The 17,174-nt window shown below is 35.7% G+C and overlaps 1 protein-coding gene across 1 annotated transcript in view; it reads left to right on the forward strand.

The window, feature by feature from the left end:
- CSMD1 (CUB and Sushi multiple domains 1) overlaps positions 1 to 17,174 on the forward strand; it is a 1,186,176-nt gene that overhangs the window by 755,997 nt on the left and 413,005 nt on the right. The window lies entirely within an intron of this gene.

Genomic DNA, 17,174 nt, shown 5'->3' on the forward strand with positions numbered 1-17,174 from the left:
TGGAAAGCAGAGAGTCCTTTTGACTAACAAAAAGCCAGAGGGTAAGCCAGTCAGTGTTCACCCACAACTCATTAAAAGTGCTTGTATAATGACTAAGACATATTTGAATAAGTTAATTCTTCGTGTAATAACACTGAACTCAATGGAGTGAAACCCCGGCAATGTTTGCCTCATTGTGTGCTATTCTGCGAGTACAGAGAGAATGAGTGTCTTGAAGGCTAATGTCTAGAGGATATGATTTGGTCTCTGTGTTTCTGTAGTGCACTGTTTAATGCAAAATGAGTGTATTGGTATGCTCACTGGAACAAAAGAGGCATGATAATTTTCTGCTTTAAATATTGCACATTGATGGTGTGGCATTCAAAAGGAACTTTTTGTGCAATGTGTAGCAGAAAAAGTTGATCCATCTCTTTGGTGTTTGCATCTGAATGGGTGATTATTTCATTATTTATAAGTTATTTCTGGGAGCTGTGTTATCTCTACTTACACTCTCAGAACACATGCTGTCAGACACCACGTTTAATTACAAAAAGTGGAAGACAGGCTATGGAAAAAAATATTATAAGGTAGTTTGCTGTTGACTTCAAATATAATGCCTTTTGTCTTTTTTCTTTGTGTTTTGATTCATGAAGCTCTATATCATGTCTGACTTTTCTACATAAATCTAAGATTATTATTAGCATCACGTAAATGGAAAAAAATATTGGATTAAAATACAAATAGTTGGACTCAAATATATTTTTCTGCTCTTTCTGGTATAAGCCCTTAGTATTTAACCATTTCTACTACCAGTAATTATGTAGATGGAAAAAGTAATTAGTAGTTCAACTTACAAATTCCTCTTTAGCAATGGATATTACCATTTGATTCCAAATAGCAAATCTCTAGAAAAGCAAAGAAATTAAATACTAACCCTTCTTCCCATTTTTGTATTTTAGATCTGTTTAATATTCTCTGTTTATAAAGCAGAAAGCTTATTTCTCCATTTTGATTTATGCAAGCTAGATGGAACACAAATACCAGTATGATAAATGCTGTAAGAGCATGCCCTGCAAACACCTAGATGTGTGCACTTCCCCTAGGTCTTCCACCCAAGCACAGCCTGAGAACAGCTGCAGAAGGCACTTCATAATGGCACAACTGATAGAAGTTAGGCAGAAAACGTCAGCAGTGTTTATTCCTTGTGGGATGCAGTACAGTATCTGTCTTTTTAAGTCCTATCTCACTGCTGCCCTCCTGGACTTGCCCCGACTCTTAGATGCTTTGTTTCTTGCCATCCTTTATGAACAGTCAGGTAGCAAAGCATGACTTTGGGATACAGGTACCTTGGCAGAAAGCGTTGTGTGTCACTCCCCAGGGAAAGAACACATCTTTGCCTTTTTTTCTCTCTTTTTCTTTTCCTTTTTCTTTTCTTTTTCTTTTTCTTTTTCTTTTTCTTTTTCTTTTTCTTTTTCTTTTTCTTTTTCTTTTTCTTTTTCTTTTTCTTTTTCTTTTTCTTTTTCTTTTTCTTTTTCTTTTTTCTTTTTTTCTTTTTTCCTATTTCTTTTCTTTTCCCTTCAGGACACCTGTGAAGGAAACACATCGAGCAGGGAGCCAGATGCACTTGAATTATGATTAATTTATGCAAAGAAATGTGAAAAGGATGGGAAAGATTAAGCTAAAATGTGGTCCCAGTTCATCTAGTGTGAGCTGACCTACTGGGGCCTTAAGTAGTACACTTAGCAAATTTCTGGAAGAATAAACTGGGAGAAAGTAAACACACGGGCAGCTCTGATGGAACCTGTTTCACGGTTGTCCCTCGTTAGTACTTCAGCTGTCACAAACACTGACCAAATCTAATTCCTTTTGTCATCTGAAGCTGATCTCTCAGATGAGCAAGGAGAGAGTTTGCCTTTAGGAATCTGCACAGAGGAGCATTATTACATCTGGTTTAATATTCATCTATATTGTTGTCTGACCATGAGGACAGACCATCAGCAGCCACAGCTCTTAAAAAGTTTTTCCAGGCAAGTAGGAGAATTCTGTAGTTTATCTTTTCAAACCTAGCCTCTGATACCAGGCAGTTACTGTCAATCATTCCATGTGCAAAGGATAATTAGTTTTATAACAGGTTTTTCTCTCTTCAGGATACCAGTTTACAGAAGGCAGGACTATAACTGCAGCCTTGCAACCTAGCACCTTTGTGTCTCTTTGGCCCCCATGCAGCAGCCCATGGACAGAGCAGGGTTTGGAGAGCAGACAGCTCCAGCAGCCCCTAACATGATGAGGATTAACTGAGATAGCTCATTTCCTGAGTTTGCTCTTGTTAAAATGTAAGATAGATACTCATATGTGAATTGTCATGTTCTTACAAAGTGAGAGAGCTGAAACAATTTCAGCCTTTTGTAAATATTATTTCAAAATATTTCAGATAGCAGAAAAAATATTTTAAATATATTTAAGAGCATGTTTTTTTTTGTTTTTTTTTTTTGAATGAGTAAGATTAATATATCCTCTAAAAGCTTTGCTACAGGACTGATCAAAACAGTTCTTTACCCTGGAGATGAAAAAAAAGAGCTATTTTAAGACAATGACTTAGTCCACATAGGACCACATAGGACCAAAGAACAAATGAGTTTACAGACTCAGTATTGATTAGTTGCAGCACATTAAGGTGAATTAATGGCACATGCTGTTGAAACTATAATGATTATCAAAATGGGATTACATTGCTAATTCTGTGTGAGAAAGAAGGACAGCAGTCATTGTTTATTTTGTTGTTAGTCAACTCTGAAAAATGGCATAGTAAAGTTAAAAATGTGTTCATGGCAAAATTTCATTATGGATTTTCTTGCTTACCAATAGATTCCTCACATTTAAAATAAATTGGTGTTTTCATCTTTTATATGTTTTGCTACCAATAAATGTACTTTGACAGAAACAAAATAAAGAGTAGTACAAGTTTTGCTCTTCAGTTAATGAAAGACCATTTCCCTAGAAAGAACAATATTGGATTAAATAATTTTACTTAAAAGCCTAATCTTCTATCTGGTTTGTTCTTATTCCTTAGTAAAGAACAGTTTATTTAAGATCTTTTACATTTTGAAAAGATCACTTCGAAGAAACAGATGTGCAATGAATTTAGCAAACCAATACAACAATTGCTGAAAATTATCCAAAGTTGTTATTGTTACTATTGTTTATACTCTATATTACTATTGAATATATTGTAACTATTACTGTTTTTTATAATGAATTTTAAAGTTTGTCATGATATAAACATAATTTTATTATTTTTATTTAATATTTAAATTAGATTATTCATTGCTTCAACAAAGTTAATTAAATTTTTAATTATTTTTTTAGGATTTTTTCCTCTGAAGTATTGTAGAAAGAATAAGAAACTGTGTAGCAATTCCATATTATTATCTTTAAAACACACATGTAATGAAAAAAAATCCTCCAAAAATTCTAAACTTTTGTGTTTATTTATTTTTTTTTTTGCTATGTACTTATTGTTGTATTGAATCTTCAAAGGTAGCCCAATTCTTATTGAATCTAAATTTTCAAAGGCTATCACATCCATCACATCATAATCAAGAAATACTGTTCAGTGTATATACTGGCAGCGTTCTGACTGTTTTCAGTCTCCAATTTATAAAACACAATACACCACAAAAAGAAGACGATACAACATCAAACAAAAAACACAAATCAAAGCTATCTCACTATCTAACCTTATCTAAGTTCAAATTTAATATAATCCTTTATACTTAATTACTGTAAAGAGAATGACAAACTTCTGGCTAAAAGGATTGCCCTATGGAGTATTACGTTTAGAGCAAACATCCAATCAAGAAAAAGTGCAGGACAGGAGATTAGTGGCTGTAGACACTAATAGATGTAGATGAATGAAGGAAAAAAAAAAGGGAGGGGGGGGGGACTATTTTTTGCACCTTTGATAAGATAGTTCTACACTCTATTCTTTAATACAAAAATTTATGTAGATAATGAATATTTACAACCAGAAAAGTTTCGTTGTTGTTGTTTTGTTTTGTTTTGTTGTTTTTTTTTTTTTTTTTGTTAATTTATTTTTATTCTTAAAGGAGAAAATTATTGGCAGGTGATTTTCAGGTTTTCAGCATCTTGGTTTAAGTTTGCAGTATTTGAAAAGATGTGAACTAGTAGAGATATATTCTCCAAAAGCATTGCATGGGTTTTTAGGATATCAGTTTAGGGAGGGGAATTTTAATAGAGAGGAGAAACAGTAATGAAACAGAGCATCTAGCTCTTTATCCTTATTTATTTTAAGAAACTTCATGTGGGAGTGAGATTGATCCCTGATAATAAACAGAATGTAAAATAAACCACACAACTAGCTAGGTGGCTGTGTGTCAAAAGATTTGGATCTTGTGTGATTAAGAGTTCTCTATACACAGTCTATTTTTCATTGTGAATATTTCAAATACTACATGAAACTATTATTTAAAAATAATTTATTTTAAAAATATTATTTGAAAATAATAGTTTCAGAAATGTAACACTAGTATTAGAAGTGGAAAAATAAAAAAAAAAAAAAAAAAGAGAGAGATGCTGATAACATGTAGATTTTGCCTGCCGAAATTCTTCAGGCTTATACACTTTCAGTCAAGAGCTAATTTATAAGCACTGGAGAAACAGGCATAAAATAAATCCTCTTGATTGGTCTCACTTTCAGCTAAAACAAGTAAAGTAAATATCAAAATGTTGGCAGCTTTCAGGCATGCTTTAAATTCTGGGGCACATGATAGTCTTGGTAAGTTTTCTGAACAAGACTTGGTGGGGTTTGCCTAGTTCTGAGACACTGGTGATCAGTTTGTTGTTACTTCTGAAAAAAAAAAATGAAGAGATATACTTTACTTAACTGTGAGGGAAATAAAACAACATTGTATTCTACAGTATTATCTTCTTGGTATTATCTTCTTATTACACCTTATAAAGATAAATTTTCTAATTGTGTATTTTAGGATTTGCTTTTACAAATACAACTTTCCTTTAAAAACTTTGGTTTCTTGGACTCTTCATAAAACATTGCAACACAATGCAAAAAAGTGCCAAGTTTCACCAGAAGCTCTTTTCTGACCTTTCCTAAACATCTATCTTCTCAGCATTTTCTTTGTCTGCTGGCAGATATACCACTTCTGTCAAAAGAAAAAAGAGACAGTTTGCCTAAAACTTCACTAAGAAAATGTTATTACAAAATGAAGTTTGAGATTAAGATTTTTTAGAGGAAACTAAATCAGAAGACTGTTATGCCCTAATATAAATATGAAGACATCTCTTTCTTATTAGTTGTTATAGGAATTCTGTCTGAAGTTTTCATCATTCTCAATGGAAGTTACTCTCTGCTTGTTTGATATATGGTACTGCAGATGCTGAAAGGATTAATATTTCCCAGTCCAAAACTTCCTAAATACCCCCACAGTACTCTGAACTCTCCGGCCTTTTCAAACAATAAAGTTTTTTTTCATTCCTTCAAATCCCACAGGTTGAATAGATTTTCACTTTCCAAGTTTATGATTGCATTGCAGATCTCTGCAAACGAGAGAAAGAAGAAAAAAAAAAAAAAAAAAAAAAAAAAGCTTATAACTTATTGATGTATTAATTACAAGGTTAGGAAACACAAGGCTTAATAATTAAGATTTTATGGGCCTAGAATGTCTGCAAATATTCCATTTTATCTCAAAAGGCCTTTTTACAGAAATATTAAGATAAACATTCAGTTCAAAACAAAGACAAAATAGGGAAGTAATATTTCAAACATTGGTATTTTTATACATTAGGTAAAGGGATGTATCTTGGAATATTTAATATTAAAATATTATCGTTATATACATAAACATATATGTGAGAGAGAGAGAGATGTGTGTGATTGCAAATAAATACATTAAATAATATTCCATTGCTCCATTTACCATGTCTAAGAAGAGTAAAGGATTCTACTTCTCTTTTTTCTGAGTATTACAGGATAAAATCTGGCAGTAGAAAAAATAGGTGCAGCATTAGCCTCTAACAGTTTTATAAAGCTTTAATAAAACAGGAGGGATAATTACATTGATATACTTTTTTCTATCATAGAATGTAATAATACAGAGTTGCCCAAGTGTTTAAGAATTTAGGCTCTTCAGAGAAGATGAGTATCCATATGCAATGAAATTCTACAGTGCTATTTTACTAGATTGTATAAATTGCTTCATAAATCAGGTTAGTAAATTATACTTGGTCTTTCTAAATAAGCCTTCAACACGGCAGGAGTTTAAATATCTTTTAAAATACTATGCAAAAATCTTGCTGTGAAGAGAACTACTGCCTAAATATATTTGTGAAGAAAAGCATCACTTGTAGCTACAAGCAAAACAAGGTGCTTCATCAATTATTTAATACATCATTTGCATATATAATTTGTAAAATAACCAGAAAAAAAGCATCCGTTAAAATATGTAAAACAAGATGTAATCTGATTGAATTATGGATGGTTAAAATGAATTGTTATCCAGCTAGGAAGCTGAAACTGCCATTAAATAATTTTCATATACAATTATAGGACATTACTGATTATCTGCAGTGAGAGTTCATACTGTAGGCTAAATTGACATTGAATTCTGTTATTTTCAAAGTCAAATGCTTAAGTATCAGCAACCTGCTTTTAGCAAAGTACAATTCTGTATAAATTAACTATTCATATGAAATTTAAATATAAAACTTAATACTTTTATATAGCTTCTTTGGCTTAACTCCTATGGACAGCTCTGTTAAAAATATAGATGTGGGCAGTAAATAGGTTGGCAAGAGGAAATCTCTGTAGATTCAAATAATGTATGTAAATTATTAAGCCATTCAGAACTTGTGGGTGGTTGAATTCAGATTTCTGGAACATTAAAAAGCCTTAAAACATTCTTAATTAAAGAAAGTAGTATGACACTGGTCTATGCAGTGAAGGTGTGCTGCAAAATGTAGATACCCTCACTGCCAGGTTCTTTGGGAGAGTCAGAGACTTCTCACTTTCTGCATGGGAATTTGCACTTCCCACAGAGGCTAACATTGCAGATTATAAAGTTTAACACTAGCTGCATAGTTCATGCACATTGAATATGCATTCAGATCTTGGTTTTTAAATCCGTGTTAGGGGAAAATATCAGTTTGATAGAAGGTCTCACACTATCCTACTTCTTCAGAATTTGTTCTATATATTGTGAAACATTGGAAAATAATTTAAACAGTGTTGGCATAACACCTCGCTGTCAGTTGTTAGCCTGTCACACTGGAACATATCTATTCTTGCATGTACTCTGAGCAGAACTGCAAAGCGCAGGTGTCAGATACGTTTGGGACTGGGGAGTTTTGTTAGGTGACAGCCAATTTATCAGCTTCAGAACAGTCTGAGTACACTACTCCTTCTTCAATTGGAAGAAAGGAAGTAAAAAATATTACCCAATGCTTGAACAATGTATCAAGTTCTTAAAAAAAAAAAACGTATTGAAGAGCTTGAAATATTTTTTTGAAAGGGTTGCCAAAACAAACAAACAAACAAACAAAAAAACACAGGAAAGAACTAAGATGGAAATGAATGCACTGGGTTCCATTTGAAAGGAAAGGACTAGCTGGTGATTTAGAGGGGAGAAATTATTCAACATGATGTGTCCTTCCACTGAAATGGCAGTGGAGAAACTGCACTGTGGAGATTGTACAGTTCTTTAAAAAAAAAAATAAATAAAAAGCAAATATATATATATGCATATATACATATGTATATATAAATAGAAAGAACAATCCAGAGAAACTCCAAAATGCGTAGTTATACATCTGCATACTTGAATAAGAATGGACTGTAAGTTTGATGCTCTGGTCATAGGTATCCTTCACAAGAACCTATCACATGAACCATCTGAACTCAGAGGAGAGGGACAAGATCATTATGCCATATATCAAAGCAATGAAACTTTTAATGTGCATGATGGTGATTAAAAATGCTTAATTCTAAAAAGTTTTAATCTAACAGCAAATTGCATTCTATCAGTCCATATTGTTCTGCTAATGCAAGCATTTATTTGATTTCTGTCACCTCACCGTCACAACATTTTCTGCTTCAGTCTCCTAACATGAAAGAAATTTTATTGCATAAGCAAAAGAGACGTGTGAAAAATATATGCATATCTCCCCTAGTTTAATGCTTTTGAACTGAACTCTGATGCTCAGTGTCTCTGCTAGAAGAGCTATAAAGTCAGTGAATTATCAAATTAACAAGAGCAAAAAAACAGTATGGTTTCTCAAAACTGGCATGTATTATTTTATTTAGTATACCTTTTTTGCCACATCAGCTTTTTCTTCATGTTTTTGAAGTCACACAGGAAACCTATTTTGTACTGAGAAGTCATGTTTCTTTCTTAATTCTACCAGGCCTAATTTCAGAAGTTTGAAAATGCACTTGCAGTACAAAATAAGAGATTAAAATAAACTCCTTTGTCTTGTTACATTAAGATTAAAATATAGCATGAAGCAAGGCCTCCCTACTTGGATAGGATATTACTCTAAGTATTTATTGATTTGATTAAAAAGTGAGTCTACATCTTAGTGTATACAAGTTAAAAATCACTTAAAATTAAGCACATAATATACAATTGTTGTATTGTTCTCTTTCTTTTTCAGTTATATTAACCAGTCACTTCTGGTCTAGTCCTGAAGCAGAAGTGTGCATATGTAAGATGGGCTTTCTCACAACATAGGACAAGAGATCTTTTGGAGAGGCAGAGCTTCTCCCTTGCATTCCTGTTGCTATAAAGGCAGAACATGCCTTGATTTTCAGCCAGGTTTGCTATAAAACATTTTTTTTTTTTTTTTTTGGTGCTTCACTTCTTATTCTCCCATTGCTCCTTGTAAGTACTGCATCTGAGTTAATTTTCTTCATATCAGCGTGTATGGTGTTTAGATTTGTGCCCAAAACAGTGTTGATGACACACCAACATTTCAGCTATTGCTGAGCAGTGCTTGTATAGGATCAAGATGTTATCTTTTTCTCACTTTTTCTTCCTCACACTGGCAATCCCCCTCCTAACCCCTCCCCCCCACCCAGCAAGTAGACTGGGGTTGGACACAGTTGGGACAGATGACCTGAATTGGCTGAAGGGATATTCCATATCCTATAACATCATATTCAGCAATAAAAACTAGAGGTTGTCTTTGCAAGGTAGTTTTCAGACTGGCTGGATTCTGGTCTGCTGGTGGGAGGTAGTGAGTAACCAATTACCTTTTCATCACTTCCAATTCTCTCCCCCATCCTTCTGGGAGGGAAGTGGAGTGAGTGCGTGGCTGGTGGATGCTTAGTTGCTGGCAGGGGTCAGCCTAACAATATTTAGAAACATTTCATTAACTAAATCCTAATTCTTTTACCAAATTAAATAGTCTCTTCTAAATCTCTTTGCTCCTTCCATTCTATGGCCCTATTGTCACATCATGTTTTTCCTCTTTAAACTGTTACCCAGCAATCAATTGTTACCCAGAGTCTCAGTCCCAGACTCTGCCCATAGAGTGCCAGTCTTTCTCTGTCTCTTACTTCTTCATTACCCCCATCCATTAGTCTCTTTTCTTCCCTATTTCTCTTCTCACCTCTCATTTATGCACTCTGCATGCTGTTTGCCATTCTGCTTCCCTACCTATCTCCCTAGCACTCTATCCCTAGGTAGTGTCTTTCTTTTTCAACCCATTTTTTTTCCTCTCTTGTCAGACTTTACTCTTACTTTCAAACTTCTTGGCAAATACCTTTAAATTCAGTTCTTGTTCCCTCTGTGTTTGAACTGAGCAACTGGCTTCTCTTCTCAAGGTGGGCCTGGTAAATTGTTGTACAGGAAAGAGCAGCTCTCAGCTCAGTATACAGGAATGGATTTTCATTGGTCTACAAGTGGAGAGTACTTGCAAGAGCACACTTCAGAATCTTGTAGGTTTTGTTAAATTTGACATTTATTTGGGATGTACTTGCTAAAACCTGTTTCTGTAGATCATCTTGAATTATTGTTTCCCAAAGGCCTCCCACTTGGCTGTTCCTATTAGGTTTTGGAAGTGCAAAAAGCACATCCTTGACATAAAGGTCACTTTTGCAACAAACGTAAGTTTACTCCTTTGAAGTATGGGGTGCTAATCCCTTCCATGGAAAAGGTCATCTTCATTTATTTTTGGTGGGGTAAACTGGATTTTTTCCATGGCTTTATCAGAAAGGAATGAGATGAACACAGAATAATTTCTATTTAATAATATTTAAAATAAATCCCAGTCATATACCTGAAAATCTAAGTCCTAACAGCCACTGTTAGATAAAGATCAGAAAGAATTTTTTAAAAAGACAGTCCTGAGCAGCTTAAAAACTGTTGAAACCAGCTACCTCGAATATTAATAAATATTTGTTTTTTGTTGCTGTTTTGCCATCTATTTAAGTTCCTTCCCTAAAATTTATAATTAGACATTACTACTTCAGGCTTTGGAGACACATTATGCAACCTCACTGATGAACTGAAATATTCAGGGTAAGTGTCGCATTCATTTATCAGCTAAAGGTGTGGAAATTCAAAACTCAGTGTTTGAGGAAACTGATATAATGTATGCAGAGAACAGAATCACAGAATCACAGAATTTTCTAGGTTGGAAGAGACCTCAAGATCATCGAGTCCAACCTCTGACCTAACGCTAACAGTCCCCACTAAACCATTTCCCTAAGCTCTACATCTAAGGAACAAAGCAAAGACTGCATACTTCCTCGGATGTTTTTCTTTGGAATATAACGAAAAGGTAAAATCAGAATATAAATAAAAAAATAAATACAATGTAATCAGTATCTTTAGTTTGCAATGTAAAAGACAAAAACAGTGTTTACGTTGCATACTCATTTTACATAACAATGTGTAAATGTAAGTTTAAAAGCTTTCATATGGGTATAATATTCACAAATATCTGCACATATATTTGTGAATATTATATCTACATATCTACAGATATCTACAAGCTTAAAAAAAGTTTAAAAACTTCATTTTCCCTAGTAAAAAGAGAATCTAAAGCAGAAATATGTTATTTATATGTTTATTATAGAAATTCATTAGAGGTTTTTACAGAAATTTATTAGAGGTTTTTAACTCGTGGTCTTAAGAAAATAATAATAATAATAAAAAAAGCCATGTCAGTTTCTATTTCACAGTGTTTTAACTAGGAAAAAAAAAACTGATATAAAAACTTAATTATAAAGACTTGAATGGTTCTACAATCTTTAGAATTCCCCATAGATAAAGGGTTTCACACCATTACCTGTAGCTGCTTAGCTGAGGAAAGGTAACAACTTTGCATGCAAACGAAAAAGGGCACTTGGGATCTTCTGATACAATATACATGCAATATCAGTGCAAAATACATGACCCTTGCTTCTCATGAATTATGCCCTCACTGTAACAAAACAGAGAAGAACAGACTCAATCTTTCAGTTTATTGGTAGTAGCATCACAAATACACAGAATGTTTGCAACAGAGAAAAACAAAACAAAACAAACAAAAAAAAACAGGTAGAATGATAGTTTGAAGAAAACAGCACTGACAGCAAGAATTCTTACCTTAAGCATATGTGTCTTTATTCTTCACAAGGTATAGCATGTCTGCTGAGAAAGATGGCATAAGAGAAGAAAAATATTAATCAAGAGGTTAAGACTAACAACACATATTGCGGTACACATCCATATTTTTGACAGTTCCTTAGCAAAGTCTTTGTTGTTCCTCTTGGAAAAGAAAAAGGTCAGCAAAATTTATTGTATAATATGAACAATTCTGATTGCTTCACTAAAGATCTATTCAGCAGGGGAAAGCAAAGTGATTGCTATTTTATGACAATCGTGTAATGGATTCATGTTTTAAATATATAAGGAGTAATAAATGTTATAAAAAAGGGAGATAAAAATATCTCAGAGTAGATTCCTTTTACAGAATTTAAAAGAGCAAAGGTGATTTGAAATCTCTCCTATTAATGGTATTTGGATTAAAAAGATGAATTTGCATAATGGTAACTTAACCTTGTGATGAATCAGAGTTGCTAAGACCTCCATGATAATATATCAGGATTATAGAGCTCAAATGGTTGTAGTGATTTGTATTACAGTTACACTTTATTACTTATCAGACTGAAATTTTCCACCTATGACTGTACTGTCCCATGGAATATAGGCCATTATGGGGTGATACTTTTATTTTTCTTGCATAAACTGTTCCAGTTGCTACAAAGATATTTATTTTAAAACATTGTTGAGACAGAGGAAAGGCTTAGTTGTCCTTCCTCATGGGAGAATGCCCTAACCAGCAGGCTAGAGCCATTCAGTTCTTATTTTCTGACTTAGTGGTAAGAAACAGAAAAGGTTTTGAAAAACAAAACAAAACAGAATCACAGAATTTTCTAGGTTGGAAGAGACCTCAAGGTCATCGAGTCCAACCTCTGACCTAACGCTAACAGTCCCCACTAAACCATTTCCCTAAGCTCTACATCTAAACGTCTTTTGAAGACTTCCAGGGATGGTGACTCCACCACTTCCCTGGGCAGCCTGTTCCAGTACCTCACAACCCTTTCAGTGAAGAAGTTCTTCCTAACATCTAACCTAAAACTCCCCTGGTGCAACTTAAGCCCATTCCCCCTCGTCCTGTCACCAGGCACGTGGGAGAACAGGCCAACCCCCACCTCGCTACAGCCTCCCTTGAGGTACCTATAGAGAGCGATAAGGTCGCCCCTGAGCCTCCTCTTCTCCAGGCTGAACAAGCCCAGCTCCCTCAGCCGCTCCTCGTAGGACTTGTTCTCCAGGCCCCTCACCAGCTTCGTTGCCCTTCTCTGCACCTGCTCAAGCACCTCCATGTCCTTCTTGTAGCGAGGGGCCCAAAACTGAACACAGTACTCGAGGTGCGGCCTCACCAGAGCTGAGTACAGGGGGACGATCACCTCCCTAGCCCTGCTGGTCACACTGTTCCTGATACAAGCCAGGATGCCGTTGGCCTTCTTGGCCATCTGAGCGATGGCCAAAATAAAACAAAACAAAACAACAACAACAACAACAACAAAAACTCTTTCAAAAAGAACTCTTTCAAAGGCCTGAATTTTAGTTGAGTCCAGAACTGGACTTCTGAAGTCTGCATTTATAATTTAGATGATAGATGTGCATAGTCTATTTCTCTGTGTCAAGTGTCAGAGCTAGCTGGAAAGCTAACTCCAATTCAGAAGTGTGAGGCTTTGAGTCAGAACCTGCATCCTTGGACTGCTGGCATCAGGGAATGTATCTCTGCAAAAGGTTTTACAGACATACTTTATCCATTAGAAAGGTAAATGATAAGTGCTTTATTATAAACTGTAGACAGCAAAATTCAAGGAAAACTGTAGTCTTTCTCTAAAAAAAAAATAAATAAAAAAAGCCAGTTTGATTTTGAAATGTCTCTGGTATAAATCCAAGCCAGCTCTTTGCTATTTTATCTTACACGTGTATCAAAACAAAAGCTGAATTTAAAACTAATAGTATCAAAATTAGTTAAAACTTTCCTCACTGTACCTGACTTAAAACTTATTTTGTCAGAATTCTTTTTCATCTTGCTCATGCAGAGAGCACAATGATGTAAATACATGAATTTACAATGGTTATGCATTGCTTATTTAGCATCCTCTGGGTATGAGGACCCCTGTTATCTTGTTCATTGTGCTAAAATTCAGTAAGAAACATTGGTGGGAAACACAAGATCTGTGCTGATCAGAAATGTCTCATTATAAAACCACTGTAACCAACTCTGCTGTGCCCTCCAGGTCAAAACACTGACAGTCAAGGTGAAGACTAAGCTCTGTAGCAAACAACTAGAACAGCAAAGACTTCTTGCAATTTCTGAGAAACAGAAACTGGTTTTAAGTCTTGCCATATATAGTAGGAGTACATTTATTGGCAAAGATAACTGAAACTTACCAGTTTTTGTACACACTCTGATAAACATAGATTGAAATGGATCTAGAGGTTAATTATGAGTTACTTCATTTTTCTTCCTGGCTGTACCCTTGTAAAGGCACTCTATTAGAGGTGCAAGAATATGAAACATTTCATTTCATCGCGTGGGTTACTTTAAACAGGCTGTTTTGAAGAAGGGGTATGTTTTTTAAGTAGAAGTTTGAAATTATTTGTTACTTTTTTTTTTTTTTTCTTGGTGGCTTATAAATGTTTCCCCTCGGTCTCATCACACACACAGCTGCATGGGAAAGTGATTACAAGTACCCTTATTAAAATCTGTTTTTTTTTTTTTTTTTTTTTTTTTTTTGTAGGAGTTAATTTCTTTCATTGGCTGAAACAACTTGCTGTTGTCTATTTTGTGGATGTAGAGTAGTTCTTCAATAGACCACTTCAGAGAGCTCCTTTCCACAGTAGTCTCTCACATTCTCTTTCAGATGTAGCATAATCTAAACTGGGCAGGAAAAAGCTCTTGGCTGTTTGAAGTATGTGAACAATGCTCATATTTGCTTCAAGAAAGTGGCCTTCTAATTCCATGATATTCATGATGGTACTTCTGAGGTTGAGTAGAAATCTTAGCCTACTTGTGCCAGAACCACCTGGCTATGGTTTAATTAAATGAGATACTATCTTGCACACTGACTGGCTTAGTTGCTTTACTGTCTTAATAATGAAATATGAGAAAATGTGTTTCATCCATTACCAGGAACTCTTTTATCCATGAACTCTGTTCAGGCTAGAATGGATCCTATGGCTTAACTTGGTTATAGTCCTGTGCATCAGCCCTAAGTAATTCCTTAAGTCCCTCAGGTAAGTAGGTAAAAATAAATAAATAAAATTAAATTAAAAATATGACTTGTTATTTTCAACAACAGCTATTTATTTATTTATTTATTTATTTATTTATTTATTTATTTATTTATTTTTACAAATCTCCTGTTATACCATTTCTGGCATTTCAGTATTTCCTCTCAAAAACCCTGAAAAGCCCACACCAAAGCAATTAGGGTTTGCAGCTTTACAAGGGAGTGAGACAAGAGCAGATTGCAATAATAAGGCAGCTGTAAGCAATGACTGCACCAACAAGGCGTTGAGATAGAGGGCAGCGAGTCCGTATCAGAATGAGAGGTCCAAAATGGATGCAGCACAGACACAGCTGCTGCACAGGAGTTTGCAATTATCTATTGGCCAAGGAATATTGCCTAGCCCGCCTTAGCTAAACTTTTTGAATGGCCAGACATTATGTTTGGCATAGCATAAATGGATCTTTAACAGCCCCAAGCTATACTTCAAGCGCTCATCCACTGTTTCTGCCTTTCCCACTTTTGCTTTCTATATGCATAAAGACATTTATGCAGGGCTGCTTTTTTGTTCAGTTTGTTTCTTTTCTTCCAAGAATCTTGCATCTCTCAGAAAACCATTGCTGAATGAACACTGAGAAATACATAGTATGAGAGACTTACAGAAAAATTCTTGTCAGTATATACTAGAAAAATAGAGCAAAATGTATGCTGCATAAAAAGGGCTTAAAACTGTATTTTATGAGCTTCAAAGAAAGAAGACATGCCCAATACAGCCTTCTAATCTTTTTGATGCCTTCTCTTTGATTAATGAAGGAAGAACAATTGAATGCAGTTATCAGAAAGTCATGAAGAAACAATAAAGAATTGTCTTAATTCAGTAAGAGCTTAAATAGCTAAATGGAAAAGAAATTTACTTTTTCTTCTCTCCTCCCTGCTTCCCCCCCCCCGTAAGTTAGTTTGGAGGTTTCTCTAGGTGTTTATCAAAATTGAAATTATGTTAAAAAGAACATTAAATTTTGTTAGTTTTAAAGCTGTAAAATATCAAATCGAAGAGCAAGCGAGTTTTAGTGGAGCTTGTTTCTCCTCTGGATAACGTATCTTCCTTTAATTGTCATGTCAAATTTCAGGCCAAAGATACCTTTGGCCTGAAATTTGACATGATACCTTTCAGGTATCTCTTAGAAAAAAATGCGAGAATGGGTACACCATAGTAAAGGTCACTTGTAACTGATAGAAACATTTTACATTCCTTGGGAGGCGGTTCTGAAGGGCAGAGGGGTCCAGGAAGGCTGGGCGCTCTTCAAGAGGGAAATCTTAATGGTGCAGGAACGGTCTGTCCCCACGTGTCCAAAGACGAGCTGGAGAGGAAGAAGACCAGCCTGGCTCAACAGAGAATTGTGGCTTGATCTTAGGAGAAAAAAGAGGGTTTATAATCTTTGGAAAAGTGGGCAGGCCACTAGGGAGGACTTTAAGGATGTAGCGAGGCTGTGCAGGGACAAAATTAGGAAGGCCAAAGCTCATCTGGAGCTCAATCTGGCTACTGCCGTTAAAGATAACAAAAAACGTTTCTATAAATACATCAACACAAAAAGGAGGACTAAGGAGAATCTCCATCCTTTACTGGATGCGGGGGGAAACTTAGTTACAAGAGATGAGGAAAAGGCGGAGGTGCTCAATGCCTTCTTTGCCTCAGTCTTTAGCGGCAATACTGGTTGTTCTCCGGATACTCAGTACCCTGAGCTGGTGGAAGGGGATGGGGAGCAGGATGTGGCCCTCACTATCCATGAAGAACTGGTTGGTGACCTGCTACGGCACTTAGATGTGCACAAATCGATGGGGCCGGATGGGATCCACCCAAGGGTACTGAGAGAACTGGCAGAGGAACTGGCCAAGCCACTGTCCATCATTTATCAGCAGTCCTGGTGATCGGGGAAGGTCCCAGTTGACTGGCGGCTAGCAAATGTGACGCCCATCTACAAGAAGGGCCGGAGGGCAGACCCAGGAAATTACAGGCCTGTCAGTTTGACCTCAGTGCCAGGGAAGCTCATGGAGCAGATCCTCCTGAGAGTCATCATGCAGCACTTGCAGGGCAAGCAGGCGATCAGGCCCAGTCAGCATGGGTTTATGAAAAGCAGATCCTGCTTGACGAACCTGATCTCCTTCTATGACAAAGTGACACGCTGGGTGGACGAGGGAAAGGCTGTGGACGTGGTCTACCTTGACTTCAGCAAGGCTTTTGACACCGTTTCCCACAGCATTCTCCTCAAGAAACTGGCTGCTCTTGGCTTGGACTGGCGCACGCTTCGTTGGGTTAGAAACTGGCTGGATAGCTGGGCCCAAAGAGTCGTGGTGAATGGAGTCAAGT

This window comes from Aythya ferina (genome assembly GCF_964211825.1).
Source record: "Aythya ferina genome assembly, chromosome: 3".
Classification (NCBI taxonomy): domain Eukaryota; kingdom Metazoa; phylum Chordata; class Aves; order Anseriformes; family Anatidae; genus Aythya; species Aythya ferina.